Source organism: Protopterus annectens, chromosome 9.part0 (genome assembly GCF_019279795.1).
Source record: "Protopterus annectens isolate FY-2018-M chromosome 9.part0, PAN1.0, whole genome shotgun sequence".
NCBI classification, from domain to species: domain Eukaryota; kingdom Metazoa; phylum Chordata; order Ceratodontiformes; family Protopteridae; genus Protopterus; species Protopterus annectens.
The window spans coordinates 794161326-794182736 of NC_056743.1; the positions used below are offsets into that span (position 1 = coordinate 794161326).

Genomic DNA, 21411 nt, shown 5'->3' on the forward strand with positions numbered 1-21411 from the left:
ATATATACATATATATATATATATATATATATATATATATATATATATATATATATATATGCATACAAATACAGATATATATATATATATATATATATATATATATATATATATATATATATATATGTAGAAATATATATGTATATATGTGTGTAAACATACACGTATATATAGCTAGGATATTAATTGAATCATGTATTTAAATAGCATCTGTTAACCGGGTAAGTCTGGCTGAGCTTTTGGTTCATTTTACAGCAGTGACCTGGGGAGAAAAGCTCCTCAGGACTAAAAAACAATTTGTTAAATAGCAGTATACAGCATATATATATATACATATACACATATGATGCACCAGTTAAGGATTACATATGTTCACAGGCCGTGCCAATGGGGGTAAGGGGTTCAATCAAGAAACGTGTAACATGTAGCATCAATCCCCCCCACCTAGACAGGTGAAACATACAAACACATGATACAAGTAAACACACCACTGCTTCCCAGACCACAGGCAGGATACTACCAGTGGGAGAGACCTGCCAAGTCTAAACTTGAAACAAAGACATCAGTGTCCCACAAGTTAATGATTATCGGAGTCGGTCCCTGTAATGATTTATCTAACCATTCTGTATACGTACACGAACCAGTAGGTTGTGCAAGCCTGATGACCCATGGTTCGGCACAATGTACGACATGGGTCCTGACATGTGGAGAGTGGGCAGTGTGTAGTGGTGTGGTTAGACCCCACCTGCACCCACAGTAAGGATGAGTGCTGTAGATGAGGGGCAGGTGGGGGAACTATGGGTATGCAATTATGGGCCTAGGCATGCAGGTGTTGGCTGGCGCAGTTGTATTTTGACCGCCCTGGGGATGTAAGTAATATTGCGAATTGGGCAGAGCTTACTCCCATACCTCTCAACCTCTAAGAGCAAAACCACTGGACAGAACCTAAACTATTGGGGGAACAAATAGGGAGAGAAAGCACATATTCCACTTACAACCTTAGAAAGCTGATAGAATAATAGGTTGTGCATTAGCATGACTCGTCTGAAGGATGTGGGGGTCCTAAATCCAATTTACTTGTCTGTATTTAATGGCGTCAGTTCCCAGGTATTTGCCAGACAGGTGCAGATTGTAAGAAGAACACACCAATATTATGAAGCAAACTCTGGACAGGCCACGGATTCTGTACAGTCGACAGGCATGCTTACACCTAACGGGCAGCCATTCCTGATATGGGTCCCACTGCAGCATAGTCCACTTTACATGGCTAAGTATGGTATAACCATATGTGTTGTTGCATAACCCACTACACAACACTATGATCACATGGTCGCAACACCCCACTGTAGGCATGTAAGCCGATGTAATAGGCATCACAAGGTATTATTGTAGTCCTCACCCCCACCCAGGGGTGTGAGTGTCGACGCAAACACCAAATGCAGTGCATATGCACAGCTGTTGTAGACAACATGGCCAGCTGTGGACCTTCCCTGCAGCCATCCTGCACATCCCTGGATAATCCCCCTACTAACACCCCCCTTTGTGCCCCATGCACACCACGTACCTATCAGCCCCTGTTCCATTTTTTTTAATGTCTATGGGTACATGTAGGTGACACCCTCTTCCCCCACTATATTGCCAGTATCTGGAACCCCAACCCACATGTAGTATCACAGCTGTCCCACAGGTAACTAACACATGAAGGAACATCACAAGCACACCTGGAGCAGCACAGGCTCACCACATTGCAAACCCCCCCACCTCACACTCTATACCACTACATCAACTAGTGATACCGACACCTCTTGTCCTGCCTCGCATACAAATCCCAACATCCGACATACCTTCCCTATTGCTCCCCATCCAATTATACCTACGGGCTGCTATACAGTTACAATGTCACTCCCACTACCTGCCTACCTACTCCTTAGCTATTCGCCTCTACTGTACCACACAGGTATGGGATAACTACACCTACCCCGAATACCTGCATGTAACCTATCCAGACCTGTGAAACAGGAATCCTACCTCACCTTAAACTGACCTTTGTCAACAGTCATACCTGACATGTAAACCTGACCTAAGCATGGATAATACCGAGAGTTTAAACTAAGCATGATTAATGGGGGATGTAGCTATGTTATGTCTATTACCCTCTATGAATATGAACACCCCAGTATTAATTGGGATATGTAGCTGGGGTCAATGTATTGCTCTACAGCCCGGGCCACTGCTGACAATGGACAAGTATACAGTCCGACTGTCCCGGTTGACAGATGTGAACAAAATGCACGACGTTGCCACTATGTATGCGGGAGCAAGCGGGTGTAAGCCTGTTTGGTCGCTGGTATACAATGTAGAGGCTGAGTGCAAGACGCCGCAACCAGAGGTCAGTAATGCTGTGCTTCACGCAAACAAGCACATACCCACCTACAAATGTTCTACAGTGCCTTAGTCACCCTGTAGCCAACAGCTGTTGCTGTGGCCATTAACAAAATTATCTGCACTGCCAGGTTGCAAACCCCCGACCATGCACACTATAGTAGATGTGAGTTCCACTAAGCCATGGTGGGTACACATTCAGCTGCTGTGATCACAAACACATCATCCAGCACATGCATCCAACAGTATAGGAAATGTATATGTGTGTAGATTAATACCAGAACATGTGTCGATTGCTCAACCACAGTATTATGAGCAGTCTATGTGCAGCACAGAACAGTGCCTGTCCAATCATACTGTGAGAACAGTAGACCTGCATAATACCGAAGGGAATAATGATATACGGTGCACACCATGGGGGCATGTGAGTGTACTACATGCAGAGTATGTCACACCTGGGGCGTTGGTTCCTTGGAACCGGGAGATGATGCTGGCCAGGTGTGTGAGCAAACCGCTGCTACACAATACCCTGGCAGGAGGCTACCAGTGGGAGAAACACTGTAGACCAGCTAGGTCTACTCTTGACACAACAGGTCCATTCCTGGCGGGATGAACCAACAGTTGTGGGTCACATCGATGTCGCCACCAGTATCGGAGTAGGATCAAGGGAAGGCTGGTATGTATGTGGACTAAATGGATGAACAGCCTGCAGATGCTTGGGTGGGGACAGTATACTGGAGGTGTACCGAGACGTGCAGAGAGGAAAATGTGTGGAGATGTGTTATGGCAGGGCTAGAAACCAGGGAATGGATGGATGCTGTGTACATGGAGCTCAGGGGCCAGGAGAAGGGAACATGGGTATGTCATTATGGTAGACATATGCAAACGAACCTAAACAGCAATAGTGTAGTGGCCAGAGCTTCCGCCTAACGCGCACGCATTCCCGGGTTGAGTCTCACTGCAGCACATCCTGTTTACCTTGTTATAGCCGTATGTTAACTTCATTGTGCTGTATAACCTACTAAGTAACATTTATATTTGCACAGGAGTACTGCCTAAAATGCACATGTGAAGTGTCATAATGACTAAGGCACTAGTAAGCAAGTGTATGCAGATAACAGCAGTAGTACGCATGGATAAGCAGTTGTAAGTGTGTGTACATGTATTTGCGTGGGGGTAAGCATTGCCTACATAGATTGAGCTAAGTAGATGCTAGCTGAGTGTAAGGAAATGCAACCCGAGCTTAGCATTGCTTAGCTCTGTGCAAACCCACATATGACTGCTCAAATGTCCCTAACTCACTCTGTATCAACAGCCAGTGTTCTGCCCTGAAACACAATATACACCCTCTGGAAGGTCCACACCCGGGATGTTGCACATCATACACTGTGATTTACCATTAAACCATGACAGATATACATAACCACTCATTCCACATACATATCATCCAGCACAATCAGTCAACAGCACAGGGAATGTAGTAATAACAAACCACACAACCTCTTAATCCATGAATCACGGACATAGTGCACCATAATGTGGGTACATATAGGAATATCTGTCATATCCTGCTCTAATACACTTCAAATGTTGCAAGTTACACAGTTATATGTGGTAGAACACATATATTGCTGGAGATGATATGTCTGAAACACGCACGTGTCAGCACAAATGACTGACCTCAGTCCTAAGGTCATCCATGTCAGTTGCCAAGAGAATGCGGTACAGGCCACACATATAGGCCAAACATGCATGGACACATGGACAGCTTTACATCTGTAAATGTAGAGAGATAGACAGCTATAAGTGTATATATATGTGCAAGTATGACTCACAACCATATAACAGCAATCGTACATAGATTAATATGTTCAGTGTATATATCTACATCCATACACATATATACATATATATGGATACATATACATAGCTAAAGTTATATCAATGTCCAGTTCTATCCCTCTATATATGGGGGTATAACATATATACTTATGCAGATATACACACATATATATATATATATATATATAAATATACAGATAGACAGATGTGTATATGATTTCCACATGGGAATGGACTCCTGGCCCACTCTGTACTACATAACAGACCATGAGCACAGTTAATGGGGGTGGGGGCACAAATTAGGGACACCTGGTAATTACTATGTAACCCCCCCCAGCCCTAATGGATATGCTTTGCAATGCAATATCCAGCGCACGCAGTACTTGACAGCAGGACCCACCACAACACAGCTACAATGCTCCAACAGTTATCCATGTCACCTGTACATGTCAGGCCAATATCTGTAACATATCCTGCAGATACCCCATTGTACCGCAGGAATGTACTATGTTGAAGGGCTACACATTACAACGGTACAGATATGCACACACATCCATACATTGACAATCATGCAGGTATGTGTATATATATATATATATATATATATATATATATATATATATAGATAAGATATATGGGTACATACACATATACACAGACAAAGGGTATTAGTAGCCATACATGTGTAGCAGTAGTGTGGACATACTGGGTGCAATGTATATCCCCAGCCACAAGCCCTGTAACCAGTACCTATGACATGTGTGGTGTGGAAACCAGCCCCACAAAGGGGATACTTGCATTGCACATATACCCACTCACAATTCCAAGGACATGACACAACACATAGGTATGTATAGACAGACCATCTTTATTTGTGTACCGTACAATAATGTATGCCATTACTGACAGCACATGGATGTTTATATATATTAACCAGTGATGGATGCAAGGCCCACAAAACAGTAGATGCAGACAGTGCAGATATATAACATTCTATGGTGTCCAGGCTACGCCCTTCAATTCGTACAACAGTTGACAACAGATTTGCCTGCTTGATACTTAACGGTCAACAATATCAGATGGAGGTTAGCAGCCTCCAATTACACCCTGTAGTCAAGCCCTAGGGGGACATTCTTTACTTGTGGTAATGCCAATGTATCTGTCACATGTATGGTCCCTGGCCAACAAATGTCGTGGGTGCCTACGCTATGACTGGGATGATAGTAGGAATGCTAGCAGTAGTTAATGGTAGGCCATTACCTAACAACCCCTAACCGTATCACAGCAGGACAAAGGCTGCCATATATGTGGAGGACAAAGGCAGGAATGTAGGGCCATAACTGCAATATTGCAGTTACACACCTTGGAACATGCTGGTGTTACAGGATGTGTTGCAACATGCCCTAATGCAGGAATACGACATCAGGTACACAAATGGATATAGCCATGTACTGCTAGCATGCAACACACACACTGCCAGTGTAATATCCGACACAGGACCTGTGTGGTGGACAGACAACACATGAGAGGCACACCTCTGTCTAGCTAGAGGATAGGCCCACAATAGTGAGCTATGTAGACAGACTGCAGTCCAAAGTAAACTAGTATGCGTGCACACACACACACACACACACACACACACACACACACACACACACACACTGTAACACCAGTACTATGCAAAGCATTACACCACTCTACTCACAGTCTGTCTGTATGTCCCGATCCTCCTACATATATGTGGCTGCCCTGAGTGTGCAGGTTCTCCTGTAAGAGGTATTGCTACCTGCTGTCTGTAACATTGATGCCCACACACATGAAGAATGTCCATCACACAGGGAATACGCCCACATGATGTAGTGATTCATAGTGGGTGGTTGCCATGACAGTGGTAATTGGAAGTACTACACATGTGTACTTTATATTATGGCTATCTGGATAAGTACATTGTCCATATCGTCCCACCATATGTCGTGGCCATGGAGTGTAGCCCTACCCAGCCCCTATAGACCCAGTGTAGTAGTGCAAGGGGATGTCTGGTATGTATAGCTGGTACATTTGCTACTGTCATTGGGATTGCTGTCACAGACACTGTGTGTGTGTGTGTGTGTGTGTGGAAGGTGACATCTGCTCATAACGTGCGCCATTGGCTACTGACAGACATCCTAAGGTTATCATGGTACAGTACCTGCATATATAGCAGGCTTGACAGCCATGTCACAGCACAGGGTAGGATAAACCTGTCTGACAGTGCATAACTGCAATCAATGTGAACACAGCCACATCCACATATGGTACGCTAGCATAATAGTACAGTATATGGACTATCTGTCCTACACCATCCTCTTATGTGCCAATCACAGAATGACCCTACATATACTGGGATTCTACACAGTCTGGTCTGATGGCTGTCTGTGGTATGGGACACGTGTGTGTCTGGCCCTACACACATGTAAGGTACAACAGTACCATACAGTGGGGCAGCATGTAACAACAGATAGAAGGGGAGCTAGAACAATGACATCTATCACAGTCTGTACACAGGCCATAGTACATATTAACAATACACACACTGCCAACATTCACCATCACTACACAGACCTCAGTACTGTACAAACATCCACAGGATTTCCAGGGTATGGCATTAAGTGTAACCCCTACTGTAGCACTCTGATATATTACTGGCATGTTATCTGATATGATGACATTATTTACGGTGTACAGCACATATGCACCACTTCATGCACGACATATGTACAAAGGTTGACAGAGGTGTGGCTGACAGCACATACACAGGGCCAGTATAGACATGTTGCTGTGATACCCTCATTAATCTACCATTGTAACTGGGTGTGTTGCAATATATTTCCAATGAGGGATATGTAGTCAGTAACTGTCATGGCCTTCACCATCAACAGACTGCAATCCTCACACTACCTTCTACTTTCCACGGATAGATGCATCTTGGCTAACACATAACACCAAAGGCACAACACTGCCCAGTCTGCAGATGAGGATTCCTGATATACATGGAACTGACATGGCAGGTATTGTGACATGTACGACAGGCATATCCAGACAAGCATTATTAATCCAACATTACTCCATATGCAGTATAGCAGCACTTACAGTTCGTAGTCAGGTCAGGCACATCCCCCTCATGTTTGTTGCCCTCTTCCGACAGTGTATGTTGTTAGAGGTAAATCCCCAACCCATCTGAAATGCTGTTTGCCAAATGACAGTTCTAGCTCTTGCCCACAGTGACAACAAGGGCCAGCACCACCAGGATGTTCCCAGGTATTGGTGTACATTTTCATGCAATTGGCTATGGGAATGTTACCACACCTGTTCAACATGCAATCGGCAATGGAAGGGCTACAATTCATGCAGAGGCTATCAGCTGATCATGAGCATCACATTAAATACACTTGCTGCTGCCTAAGCAACGCAGGTGTGGCCCTTCATATCCACCAGAGAGGGAGTGGAGGAGGCAGACCGAGGATAATACATGTCAGGGAGAGGTGGGAGGGTAAAACCTACGCATGTTTGTGTCACACACCTACCAGCACAGGGTATCAAACACCCGACAGCTGTGTAGTGCTATCACAGTTCGATGCTGTTATTGGATGCGCCACATGGGTTATCTGGTGGGGAGCACTCAGAACATATATGTAACGGTGAGTGACATCTGCAACAGGGATACGGTAGATATACAGTAGGTGACATACATGTGCCTGTCTGCATGAACAGGTGCCAGCATCAGCACAGGCACACTCACACAGGGATGCACACACATTAACACACTAGGCAGAGCCAGGAGTGCAACCCGTCACTAGTGGGATTGCCACAACACATCAATGTGCAGGGAACACATGCACCACACGGGTGATACGGAGGTCATATGGGCAGTGAGTATAATGGGGTGTCAAACATAAGGCAGCATGCTTCACTGTGCCCTGTGGGGTGTAGTGCATGTAGATGTGGACATACGCACCATACAACATGCACATGAACACACACGGTCCAGTTCGGACATGCATGGGTGCATGTCTGCACGAGTGTGTGATGGCCAACAGTGCCAGCAGGCTATACAAGGGTAGGCGATGGGTATACTTTGGCATCAGCCCATATGACAATGGTCTGCATTGTGGCACAGGCCTGTAGCTTCTGCATTTGTCTGCACAGGTGGGTATTGCATCCGTCTTCCATCATCTGAGTGACTATTGTGTGTGGCCAATGCTGTGCATCACTTGCCATGTCTGTTCCCTAGTCCATGACTTGGATGGTGTCTAGGATGGGCACACCTCCCACATGCATGTACAGTGACATGTGGAACTGTACCTGGGGTGTCTGGCCCATGCTGTGAACACAGCTTATCAGATGTGGCAGTCTTGCCCACATGTGGCAGGGATTGGTACTGGTCAGCAGATTTACCCTGCACCTACATTGATAGCATGCTAACAACATTTCCTGATATCAGTGTCATCTGTCCATACAGGCCATGTTGTCAGGCATGGTATGTCCATTGAGTCACATGTGAAGACACAGTGGGGTTGCTAACTGTGATTAGCAGGCCTTGATGTCACATGTATGGGTATGGCTTTGCACCCCAGCCTCTCGGCCATTTACATCTGTTATCCCTGTATGGTTGACATTGTGATATATTGTACGGCCACCATAAATTAAATTAGCAAAACCCCTCTACATTGCCCACAGGTGTCAGACTCACAACCACCTCTACACAGGATATGAGTTACACACACACACACACACACACACACACACACACACACACACACACACACACACACACACACACACACACACACACATAAACATACATATACACACTCGTCATGTCTGGGAGTAGAACCCCTACCTAGCTGGTTTACTACACTACAGCACTACGCAGATATAGTACATGCCACGGACATTACTGAAGTTCATCTTCCCCAAAGGTGTATTTCACAATTAATGACATCAGCAGGACTACCAAAGTAGGGCATTTGTAATGCACTACTATTGAGTAGCCTATAATGCATTGCTCCATAGACAGACACTGGGACACACACATTACATCCAGAACTGGCATGGATGGAGATGGAGCATTGCCACCGTTCTAAATCACACTACAGCAGTACACAGTTAAAGAACACGCTACGGCAATTACTGGGCTATCAATTTCCCCAGAGGTGTACTTCTAGAAGATTGACATCAGCAGCCTTGGCAAAGTAGTGTATTTGTATTGTATGGAGTGTGAGTAACCTAAAAAGCATTGCTCTCTACCTAGTCAGACACACACACAGACTCACACAAACACACACAGTTGCCAGGGCTGGGGATCGAACACCTACCTAACTAGTTTATCACGCTACAGCAGTACGCAGTTACAGGATGCGCCACTGCAATTACTGAGCTATCAATTTCCCAGTGGTGTACTTCTAGGTGAGTGACATCAGCAGCCTTGGCAAAGTAGTGTATTTGTATTGTATGGAGTGTGAGTAACCTAAAAAGCATTGCTCTCTACCCAGTCACACATACACAGACTCGCACACAAACACACAGTTGCCAGGGCTGGGGTTCGAACACCTACCTAACTAGTTTATCGCACTACAGCAGTACGCAGTTACAGGACACGGCATGGTGATTATGGGGCTATCATGTTCCCAGAGGTGTACTTCTAGGTGAGTAACATCAGTAGCCTTGCCAAAGTTTAATATATGTATTGCATGGAGTGTGAGTTGCCTAAGAAGCATTTCCCTCTACACAGTCAGAGGTAGACAGGCTCACACACAAACGCACACTCACACAATTGACAGGTCTGGGGTTAGTACTACTACCTAACTACTCTGTCACTGCAGCAGTACGCAGTTATGGGACGCACCATGCATTTTACTGATCTATAGCTCTCCCAAAGGTGTAATTCACATTGGATGACCACAGCAGGCGTGTCATACTACTGCTATGGGGAGGGCAGTGTGTGCATGGGCCATACCCCATTCATGTAGGGGTTGACATGCCACATGTGGGCACACACGGGGTCATATGTCACAGGTGCGTATATACAGCTACTAGATGGCTGCTTCCTTGTATAGTCTTGTTGCACAGCTGGCACGTATACCACATAGTCTGTCATGCTGACAGGTACTGGTGGCTTGTATCCGCAGTGGGTTACATCCACACTTCATGTGTTGGGGGCCCTTAGGCTGTGTGCCAGTTGGGACAGGCCTGCATGGCTCCTTGTCAGTCACCCTCTTCCACACATCTATGCCCGTGTACCTATGACTTATTATAGTGTGTTGTCCTTACATATTTGTTTGCATTCCTATCCATAGTGTGTGCAAGGCAGAAGTGGTGCATACTGACATGTGTTCACACTGAGAACTGCAACTTCCAGATATGTCTGGTCCACTGGTGTTTGCAGACATGGCCTTCATGTGTTTGTGTGTGAGCATGCCCAGTATGGCCATCTGTCTTGCATGTGTGGACCACGTCCAGGTTGTTTGTACTGCAGTGCTGACCTTTTGTTGTACACCAATGGGTAGCAGGCTGTATCTGCAGGGTATCCATTGGTCATTTGCCATTGACTGTTGCTACATTTCTGCATAGCGGGGGGGGGGGGGGACACCTGACTGTTTCTACTGTTCTACACAGGAGTGGGGGGGGCACACCTGACTGTTACTCTATGTGTACGTTGGATGGGGGGGGGGCGCACCTGACACTTGTACACATTTGCTAGGACTGTACTGGTAAGTCAGGTACTCCATTTCTGTCTGTAGTCTTACCTATCCTGCTGGCTAGGGCTTACCAGTGTAGTACAGATCCCAGCTTTACTTACCTACATATTAGTGTCTGACTTCCTAGCCTTCACAACTTACATCCGACTGCCTGGCCTGCTGCGGTCTGCCTGTGTAGGCCTGGGGGAGGGTTTACCATAGGGCAGATTCCGAGGCCATAATACAGCATTCGTTTGTGTTTGTCTTCACCTGTCCTGCTGGCTGAGACTATTGCTGGGTATGTGATCCTTCCTGACTGGTATGTGTGGCTTATGGACACCCCTGTCGCTCAGGCCATTTCCTGCAGTGGGTTTTGTCACCCTGTGTAGTACTGGCTACTATGGTGACTCCAGTATGTGTTACAGATCTCATGCTGCCACTATGGGTGTCTACTCTCTGCTGCCTTGACATCTGGACACCCAATTCTCTTGCATGTTCACAACCATACCATAGCTACAAGTAAAAACACATTCTACTCCATTTGACAATTGGAAGGTTGATTGACTTACCTTGAGGGTGTGCCGGACTTGAGGATGGTGCTGGAGGGCTGCCTATGTCTGATGCACATGGTACACTCCATATACATGGTTAGGCACAGGTAGTGTCATGTTTGGCATCTCTTTTACTGTCTCTGCGAGTCAGAGAGAGGTGTCATTCCCTGGGGCCCTACTGTGTCGGTGCATATGTTATGGGTTGCCTCTTTGCCAAGGCCAGGGCATACTGGGCACGCCCCTTCTGCCTACTGGAGCAGGCTCAGGTTGTTCCTCTTCTGAATCGCTCTGTATCTGTACAGGCCTTGGCATTGGTGGGGGCCTGTGTGGCCCTGCCCCATGCTGTTCCTGCTGCAGCTGTTTCCACAGGATCATATTGTGTAGCATGACACATACCATTACTATTTGGGTACATATTGCTGGTGAATACTGCAGGGCTCCACTGGATGTGTCCAGACACTGGAACTGTGACCTGAGCATCCCAAACACATGCTCTATTATATGTCTGGCCTGTGCGTGTGCATCATTATGGCATTGTTGTTCAGGTGTGTCTGTATTTCTGATGGGTGTCATCAGACAAGGCTCCAGTGGGTACCCAGCATCCCCCACTAGGTGACTGTAGGAGATGTCCACATTGGCAAATCTGTGGTACATCTGTGTCAGTTGCCATATGTGTGAATTGTCATAGCTTCCAGGGCAGCCAGCACACACATTCAGTATAATGCCCTGGGCATCACATACGACCTGGCAGTTGATGGAGGGGATGCCCCTGTGGTTGATGTAGGCCCTACCCTGCTCACCAGGTGGTGCTTTGATGCGTATGTGCGTGGAGTCTATAGCACCCACTACCCCAGGGTAGTTAGCTATTTGGTAGAAGAGACACATATTGCGGGTCAACACCTCACGTGTGTTGAGGAAATATAAGTGCTCACTGGCATGTGCTGACATGGCATCCGGGAATTGGTGGAATAGTCTGGATGCTGATGCCTGTGAGATGCCCATGTTATCCCCAATTTTAGTTTGGAAGGTACCTGTGGCTAGTATACCTAGGCCTACACATACCTTGGTATCCACTGGGATGGGTTCCCTGTCGGCTAGTGTGGTGTCAGGTGTAGCCTGCACAGCTCAACGATTTGCTGTAGGAGGTCTCTGTCCACCCTATAGCGCTCCAATATCTCCAGCTCATGTAGCCCCTGGTAGGTTACCCTGGGTCTGTACACTCTTCTTTGTCTCCTCACTGTGGGTTGTTGGGCAGCATTAACATCCTCGCCACCCTCAGCCTCTTGCACATTTTGTTCTATGTTGCCTGCTGCAGACCTTCTCATTTTGTAGGTTTGGTTTTAAAATTTCCCTGCTTGTATACACCGGTGGTGTAGAGTGTGGAAAAAACAGGGGGATAGGTGTTTTCTTGGTTTATAGTGGTGTTCTGGGCTGGGCTGATCTGCTTCCTGTGTGATTAGCTGATTCAGATACATTTCACCTGGCAGCTCAACTAGGTCTCCTTGATTACCTTACTACTGCTGTTTTCCCTTCCCATTGCCTCCCTGTTTAGGCCTGTGTGCGCGCCATGCGAACAGAGTGCTCAAATGTGCACAGAGCTACTTTTTCCTGGTTTAACTTCCTTTTTCTTCCTGTAAAACCCGGTGCGCGGCATGCACGCCCGCTTACACTTTGTAAAGAGTGCTAGGCAGGTTTAGACGCACCCCTAGCTTAGCTGTGCTACTCTAGGAACAATCCTGAGCCACAGGTCTCCAATCCACTTACAGTATGCCTGACACCCCCCCCCCCCATGATGTCACCTATATCCTAGTCTTGCACCCAGCTATTTATACTCTTACACTCTTGGGACCTGCCTCATACCCTGGGAAAATCTGGGATTCACTAACCCTTCCCTCATTTGCATAGGATTGCCTGCTAATGCATATTTACATGTCCCACATTGAGCCTCCCCCCCTTAGCAACCATTACTCACTGGCCAGGTTGTCTTCTGACTGCCATTGACTTGCATGGCAGAAAATTGATTTCAGTTGGAATGCTTATTTTAGGTTTATTTTATTATTTTCCCACCGATCCTGTTTGCGTGTCGCTGCCCTATGCTTAACCAGGCGAGATCGGCGAAAAGAAAATTAAAAGTTGTTTGTTTGTTTTTTTTAACAGTTTGCAATGCCAATGGCCTTCTACTTGGACATTGGCATGCTTCCTCAATGATATGCAGCCTTTATTTGGAACTGTCATAGCTCAGTTTTGTAGATGCAGAACTGTACTCTGTTACTAACAGAGTAAATTTCTGCACACTGTACTCGTCCTGCACGGATGGCTGCCAGATTCCTGGATTGCATATTACCCTCATTTGTATGATTTTCACCTGCAAATGAGGGTAATTTGCATACAGGAGCTCAGTCCATGCAGGATTAGCCTAAGAACTCACGTGCACATCCTGGGAGCTCGTTCCTGGATCGCACGTCGGCCATATTGCTAAAAATAGCTCTTAAATTAATCCTGCACGCTATAATGGGCTTCGAAAATCCAGGGGATAATCTGAAGCAGTGCTTTTTATCTGATTTTATTCAATTAGTAGAGCTTGCTATTTCCAAAATTATTTAGTAAATAAAAGGAGAGGAAACTTATGTATTTTGGTAATAGTTGTCCTATTTTCCTAAGTACTGTTATTTGAAGGTTGTGGAATAGTGTACATCCTTTTTGTCCATCATTGAATGGGCACTATTTCCATCATTGCCGGGCTTCATCTCCAAGGCTAAACAAGTGCTTTTAGCTTTTTTGTTGTACATTTGTTTTGATTTTGTTTACAAAGTCTAGTAACTATTGGAAAATAGTTGTGCTTTAATGTCATAGGAATAGTAGTTATAAAGCTGGCTGCATAGTTGAGGCCTTCTGAATTTAAAACTGATGACTACTTTATTGCAGAGAGTTGATGTCTGGAGCAAGTGATTTTCTTAGCTTTTGGTCTGAAAAGATAAGGGCTGGGAAACTGGGGACTTAGTAAGGTTTATTACTTTGAAGTATTATGGGACAATGGTTGTTGAGTGAAGAAGGGAACATTAAGGATGTAATATCCCTGGGATATCAATAATTAGTAGGCCTGTGAGGGATTATTTGTGTGCCCTAATAGGTGGTTTAGTGGATTCACTAAGCAATTGAAATAGTTTAAGATCTGCTGGGCATGTGGCCCTGTTCGATTTTATGTTGAATTCTACTAGTGTAACAAAGTGTTTGTGAAGTTTAGCTGTAGCAGTTGTTTTGTTTACTAGATATCGACATTTGTGAAGGGAAGAGAGATGTTTGTGGCTGTCACATGGATTTGAAAATTATTAGCTGTTATTAATGTGATTAATAGCCAGTTTGGGGCAAAAACGGAGACAGGCTTGATGCATTTCTCTGTCGTTTCATAGTATGTTTGACAAAAATGTCACATCTGACTGAATTTTGATTGGAGTTTGTTGCAATAATCTCTTAGCTTGAGACAATGTTATCTGATGACCTCACTTAATGGTAAATTTTCCCTAAGACCTACTGTTTGCAAGACATGTTGTCCCAGAATTTACATGGGAAAGAGAGAGGGAAATGTTCATCTTTAACCTAAGAACACCCACTCATTATTTTTTATCTTATAAGTCGTAAAACATAAACAATGTATATCGCACAAATCTGTTGCACAATCATGGGTGTATAAAGGCACTGCACCACTAGTTTCATATCTGTAGTGCCCGGTAGTGCATCAAATGTACCCGATCCACATCCTCAACCATTTTATTGCACTTAAAGCTGCATAAAATTTAAATCCAAGTAGTCCAGTTAAAATAAATAATTTTTATCATTGTAGTTTGACTTAGAAGACCCTTTACTAAAAGAGCAGAAGACATGCATGATAAAATGAATTTCTGTCTGGATTTCAAATAAAAGTGATTCTGTTTTATGATTTAACTCAAATAAATTGGTATTTAATTCAAAGTATTTGAAATAATGACGGCTGTTACTTATTTTAGAATAGTGCCAGTTTTGAGTTAGGTCACGAAAGGCAAAAAGAAAACGCTGAGTATTTTGCCCATTATTTTTTATTCGGTGAGTGGCTGCCAGTATTTTGCCATCAAGTGGAACCTGTGTGTTGAGAGACAGCCTTACAAGACTATCTGCAAATATATAGAGCTGAGTATATTTTTCTGTATTATTCTGTATTATAGAGCTAAATTGTTGCTTAGATATCTGTTGTCTTACTGTTCTGCAAATATACAGAGATCAGTATATATTTTCTTGGTTTTATAATTTGCACTCTAATTCCTCACATCTCTGTTGAAACTTTTCCCCACATCTCTGTTGAAACTTTTCCCCACGCCCCCGTCCCTGTTCTTGGTTGTAGTTTAAATTTGTTGGCTTTTGCAGTGCCCGCCCCACTGTAGATTTGATCTAGGACACTCCCCCAGTCCCATCTCTTTACCGCATTCTACCTAATAAACCCTTTCTGCACTTGCTTTTAGTCCTTTTTTAATTTAATTACATTTTTTCAAACTGTGTGTGGACTAATATTGCTACATACTCAAGTGTGCCAGCTTGCACTGCATGTGAATTGTTTTTACTACTGTTTTTGCTACTTTTCTGAAAAAAAAAAAAAAAATTGTAAGCCTGTTTCCTACTTTTCCTGTAATTAGTGTTCCAGATACAGATTTGCTGTATCCAGGACTATTTGTAAGCTTCTGAGTCCCCCAAGCCTTTCTGTGTTGGAGGGAAGCCTTCTAGCTTATCAGTGGGAGCGGTAAGCACTAGGTAACCTGTCTACCACATAAGGAGTGGTTCTGGCCCAGAATTTGTAGTTATTGGCCGTTTGGGCGGTCTTCCATCTCTCTCAACTTTCTGATTTGAAGGCCTGCATTTGCACTTGTTTCTGTCCTGTAACTCCTGGGCCCATCTCATTTGCTCACTCAATTTTTTTTTTATCTGCTTTTACTGTATTTGTGTTTCTTCCTACTTTATTTTGCTTTTGCATCATCTTAAAAGTACTCAGTTGTATTTATTACTGCTTGGTGTAACTCATTCTAAGCCTTTTAATTTAAGCACTTGGGCTTCAGACCAGTTGTTTTACATTAAGAAGGTTTGTGGTCTGCACTGTAGTGGCAGAACAGGTAGCTTACATCCTTCTAAGTTGGGAACTGCTGATTGAGGGCTCAGTGTCTATTATTCTAAAAGTGTATTAATTCTGGTTTAAGCACTTGGGCTTCAGGCCAGTTATTTTACATTAAAAGGGTTCGTGGTCTGCACTCTTGTGGGAGGAGAGGCTGGACTCTGCCCTTCTGAGCTGGGAATTTTTGGTTAAAGGCTTATAGTGCCTGCATATTTGAACTGCTTCTTACTGAAATTGGTACACCTTGTTTGCTGTAGCATAGACTAGATCCAGGCCTGCTGAATCTAGCTTTGTTTGTATAACTTGAGCACTAATCCAGGCATTCTTTAAAGTATTAAATTGTATTTATTACTGTTTGGTAATAACTTGATTAATGTGTAGCTATCATTCTAAGTCTTTTGGATTAAGCACTTGGGCTTCAGACCAGTTGTTTTACATTAGGAAGGTTTGTGGCCCGCACTGTGGTGGCAGGACAGGTAGCTTACATCCTTCTAAGTTGGGAATTGCTGATTGAGGGCTCAGTGTCTGTTATTCTAAAAGTGTATTAATTCTGGTTTAAGCACTTGGGCTTCAGGCCAGTTGTTTTACATTAAGAAGGTTTGTGGTCTGCACTGTGGTGGCAGAACAGGTAGCTTACATCCTTCTAAGTTGGGAACTGCTGTTTGAGGGCTCAGTGTCTGTTATTCTAAAAGTGTATTAATTCTGGTTTAAGCACTTGGGCTTCAGGCCAGTTATTTTACATTAAAAGGGTTCGTGGTCTGCACTCTGTGGAGGAGAGGCTGGACTCTGCCCTTCTGAGCTGGGAATTTCTGGTTAAAGGCTTATAGTGCCTGCGTATTTGAACTGTTTCTTACTGAAATTGGTATACCTTGTTTACTGTAGCATAGACTAGATCCAGGCCTGCTGAATCTAGCTTTGTTTGTATGCTTGTTGTTTGTTTGCTTATTTCCCTGAGACGCTAATTCCACCTAAAACGCGGCTTTTCAGCACTTCTGTGGATCCCTAGTGATATCTGCATTGCTTACTGTACTTATTTCATTGTTTCACTTGAAAGAAAGTTACTGTTTGTCGTTTTTGCATTTAAATTACCTGTAACACATTGCATTTAAGTTACCTGGCACTTGCTCACTAAAGCAATTATATAAGTCAGCACTAAAAAATTAAAAGCACTACACCCTCACAAACTCCCCTTGAGTACCTTGTTCCCCATTGGCCCTTTTTTTCAATTATAAAGGAATTCCCAATACTATTCTAGCATGTCCAAAGGTCAGTTGTCAATCTCCTCTCTGGCCCAGCTGGTGAATCTGGGAATCTTGAGGCAATGTTACAACTGTCTCATGTACACAAACAACCCTCTCCTCCTCCCAACAAATTCCAACACATGTGAGAGATGCAACCATATAGCCATACTGGAGGCTAAGCTCTCTCAACTCAGTACTGGCAAAACCAGTCAGGAGGAGAAGGAAACCACACTCTCACTACAATTCCAGTCTCACATAGACCTACTATGACAGCAAACCAAACACATAAACACACAAAAACATACTCGGAGGCTCTAAATAAAAATCTGCATAAGCAGCAGATACCTCCAAAGCAGACACCCAAGCAACCGCTACCCCAAAACAAAACACGTGCAACACATAGCTCACAAAGCCAGTGTGCCGAACAGTCACAGCCCTTAAGGCTAAACAACACACCTGATACACTTGTAATAGGTGACTCTATCGTCAGGCACACTGACATCCCGCTCACCAGGCTGAACAAGGACAAGGTCACGGTGAGCTGCCTGTTGGGCGCTAGGATCCGCCACATAACACAAGCACTCAGGTCACTCCAAGGCAAGTACAAATATGACTCATTGTCCATGCTGGTGTGAATGACCTGAGACGTACCTCCCTGGACTACATGAAAAGAGACATAGAGGAGCTCTCTGAGCATGTAGCCCAGGCCGGTATGACCCTGGCCTTGAGTAGCATCTTACCCTCACCAAGAATGATGCTACAATATGAAGACAAGATGATCAGTTTTAACAATTGGCTTAAGTATTGGTGTCATTCAAAGGGGATCCAATGCCTGTCAGCCTGGGATGACATGCACGGCAAGCCACGATGCTTCGCTAGGGACGGCTTGCACCTGTCACCCCTGGGCTTTCGGATATTGGCAAAGGCTCTTGCTACCCCCATAGTGCCTTTTTTAGGCAAGGCTCAAAAGACAAACCCACCTCCATAGGTATCACAAGGGATAAGAAACTAAGAGTAATGCTACTCAACACCAGAAGTCTAAACCTCAAGATGCACGCACTCAAAACTCTCCTTAGCATGGAGAACATCGATATCTGTGCAGTAACAGAAACCTGGTTCAAGGCACCCAAGAGTACCCCAGCACTACCAGGTTATACCTCATACCATGCTTTACAGCCCCAAAACTTGGACCGAACCACACAAGGAGGGGGAATATCAATATTCGTCAAAGATACCCACACTTCCAGGTTGGTGGCACAGCACGAAGCATCAGAGACTATCCATGTGCAACTAACAGTGGGTAAAACTGCCTTCCAGTTTATAGCCTGCTACAGACCACCCTCCCAAACCCAGGAACCCCACTCGGCCTTCCTGAGAGCACTGGAAAATATGAAGGTTTCTCCAAACACCATTATATTGGGTGACTTCAACTACCCAAACATAGACTGGGAGCATTACTCTAGCTCTAACACCCTAGCCCAAAGGTTCCTAGAATTTATAAACTCAAATGCTATGGAACAACTTGTTAGCACTCCCACAAGAGGGGAAAAGATACTGGACCTGATCATCACCAACATGGGGACTCTATGCTACAGACCAGAAGTGTATCCCTCACTGACTGGTAAGATCAGACCATAAACTAATCTCACTGGATATTCACATCCCGACTCCAACCCCTGCCTTGAAAACCACAGTGAAAAACTTCTCTAAAGCAAATTTCACACTCCTCAAAACCGAGGTGGAATCCTTCAAAGCCCCCGGGCCTGTGGAAAATACAGCCCAGACTGCAGAATCCTTTATAAACACATTCTATGAACACCTTCAGGAATGCATGGATCATGCAATCCCAAATAAAACCAAGACCCAATCCTCCAAAGGCAGACGTCTTGTCTGGTGGACCCCAGCCATAAACAAACTATACAATAGAAGGAGGAAGCTACTACATGATAGAGCAAAATCCCAAAAAGGGAAGGCATCTCTGATCAATATTAGCAAAAAACTACGGGCACTCATAAAATCGTCTAAGGCCAGCTTCGAGAGAAAAATTGCACAGGACACTAAGGATAATCACAAGGCTTTCTTTAGTTATGTTAGGAACCTGGGTGGGAATTCCCAGATATGCTCAGAATTAGTCCAAAATGACAAAAAATACACCAAACCCACAGACATTGCCAACATCCTAGCTGACAGGTTCAACGCAAACCCCCCCCCCACCAAAAGGGCAAATATCTATAACAGCAGAGTGCTGCCCCCCTGACATCTCAGATGCTCAGGTAAGAGCTGCCCTCTCCAAAGCAAAAAACACAGCATCAATGGGACCAGACGGTGTCCCGGGCTGCGTCCTACATGAACTCCAAGAAGAGCTAAACCCAAACATAAAACTACTGTTCAATCTCAGCCTTACTACAGGATATGTACCCAGAGAGTGGCATACAGCAACAGTGGTCCCTCTCCACAAAGGTGGTGCCTCAACGGATCCTGGAAACTATCGCCCCATAAGCCTGACTAGCTTGGTCTGCAAAGCTATGGAAAGGATCATCATGGACCTCATAAATAAAGATATTGGGGACCTACAGACACTGGATCCTACCCAGTTCGGCTTTGTTAAGGGCAGGTCCTGCTTCTTAAACCTGGTTGATTTCTTTGAAACAGTCACCAAGGCCATTGACGAGGGGAAGGTGGTCCACACAACCTACCTGGACCTCGCAAAAGCCTTCGATACAATTCCCCACTCGGGCATTATAGATAAGCTCACCAGCTTAAATATAAACCCCTATGTCACTAGATGGGTTGCAAACTGGCTCAAGGACAGAACCCACATGGTTAGAATTGCTGGAGCCATGTCAGACTCCAAACCAGTTACAAGTGGCGTCCCACAAGACTCAGTCCTGGGACCTCTCTTGTTCGGTATATATTTCTCTGAGGTACAGGCCAACATGGAAGGACTGTGGCTGACCAAGTTCGCAGATGACTGCAAACTGGGCGCCATAATCGACTCTCCAGCCGACACAAGCATCCTCCAAAAGGGCCTCATAGAAACAGACAACTGGTGCCAGAGCCATGGCCTCAAGCTAAACGCCAAAAAGTGTATAGTCATCCCTTTGGCAAAAACAAAGTGCCCACAAATTACCACATAGGTGGTAATCCATTAAGTACAGAAGAAGTAATTAGGGACCTGGGGACCCAAGTTGATAGCAATCTCTCATTTGACAACCACGTGGCCAAAGTGGTTAGAAAAACATTTTATATAGCCCACCTAATCATGAAGGGATTCACATCTAGATCAGGGGAGGTCATCGTGCCTCTACCCATCCCTCATCAGGCCCATAATTGAGTACAATGCCCCTTTTGGGATGTACCTTACCAGACACTTGCAGCAACTGGAAAGACCCCAAAAGTACCTCACCAAGAGGATCAAAGGGCTCAAACAGATGCCATATGCTGCCCGGTTAAAGAAACTCTAGCTCTACTCAGTAGCATACCGCCTGCTCAGAGGCGATCTGTGCCTGACGTATAAAGCCATGTCCAACCCGGAATTAATGGTC

General features: G+C 44.8%; 1 long non-coding RNA gene across 1 annotated transcript in view; it reads left to right on the forward strand.

Moving 5' to 3' along the window:
• The window catches only part of LOC122811534, a 338063-nt gene that overhangs the window by 101580 nt on the left and 215072 nt on the right, over positions 1-21411 (forward strand). The window lies entirely within an intron of this gene.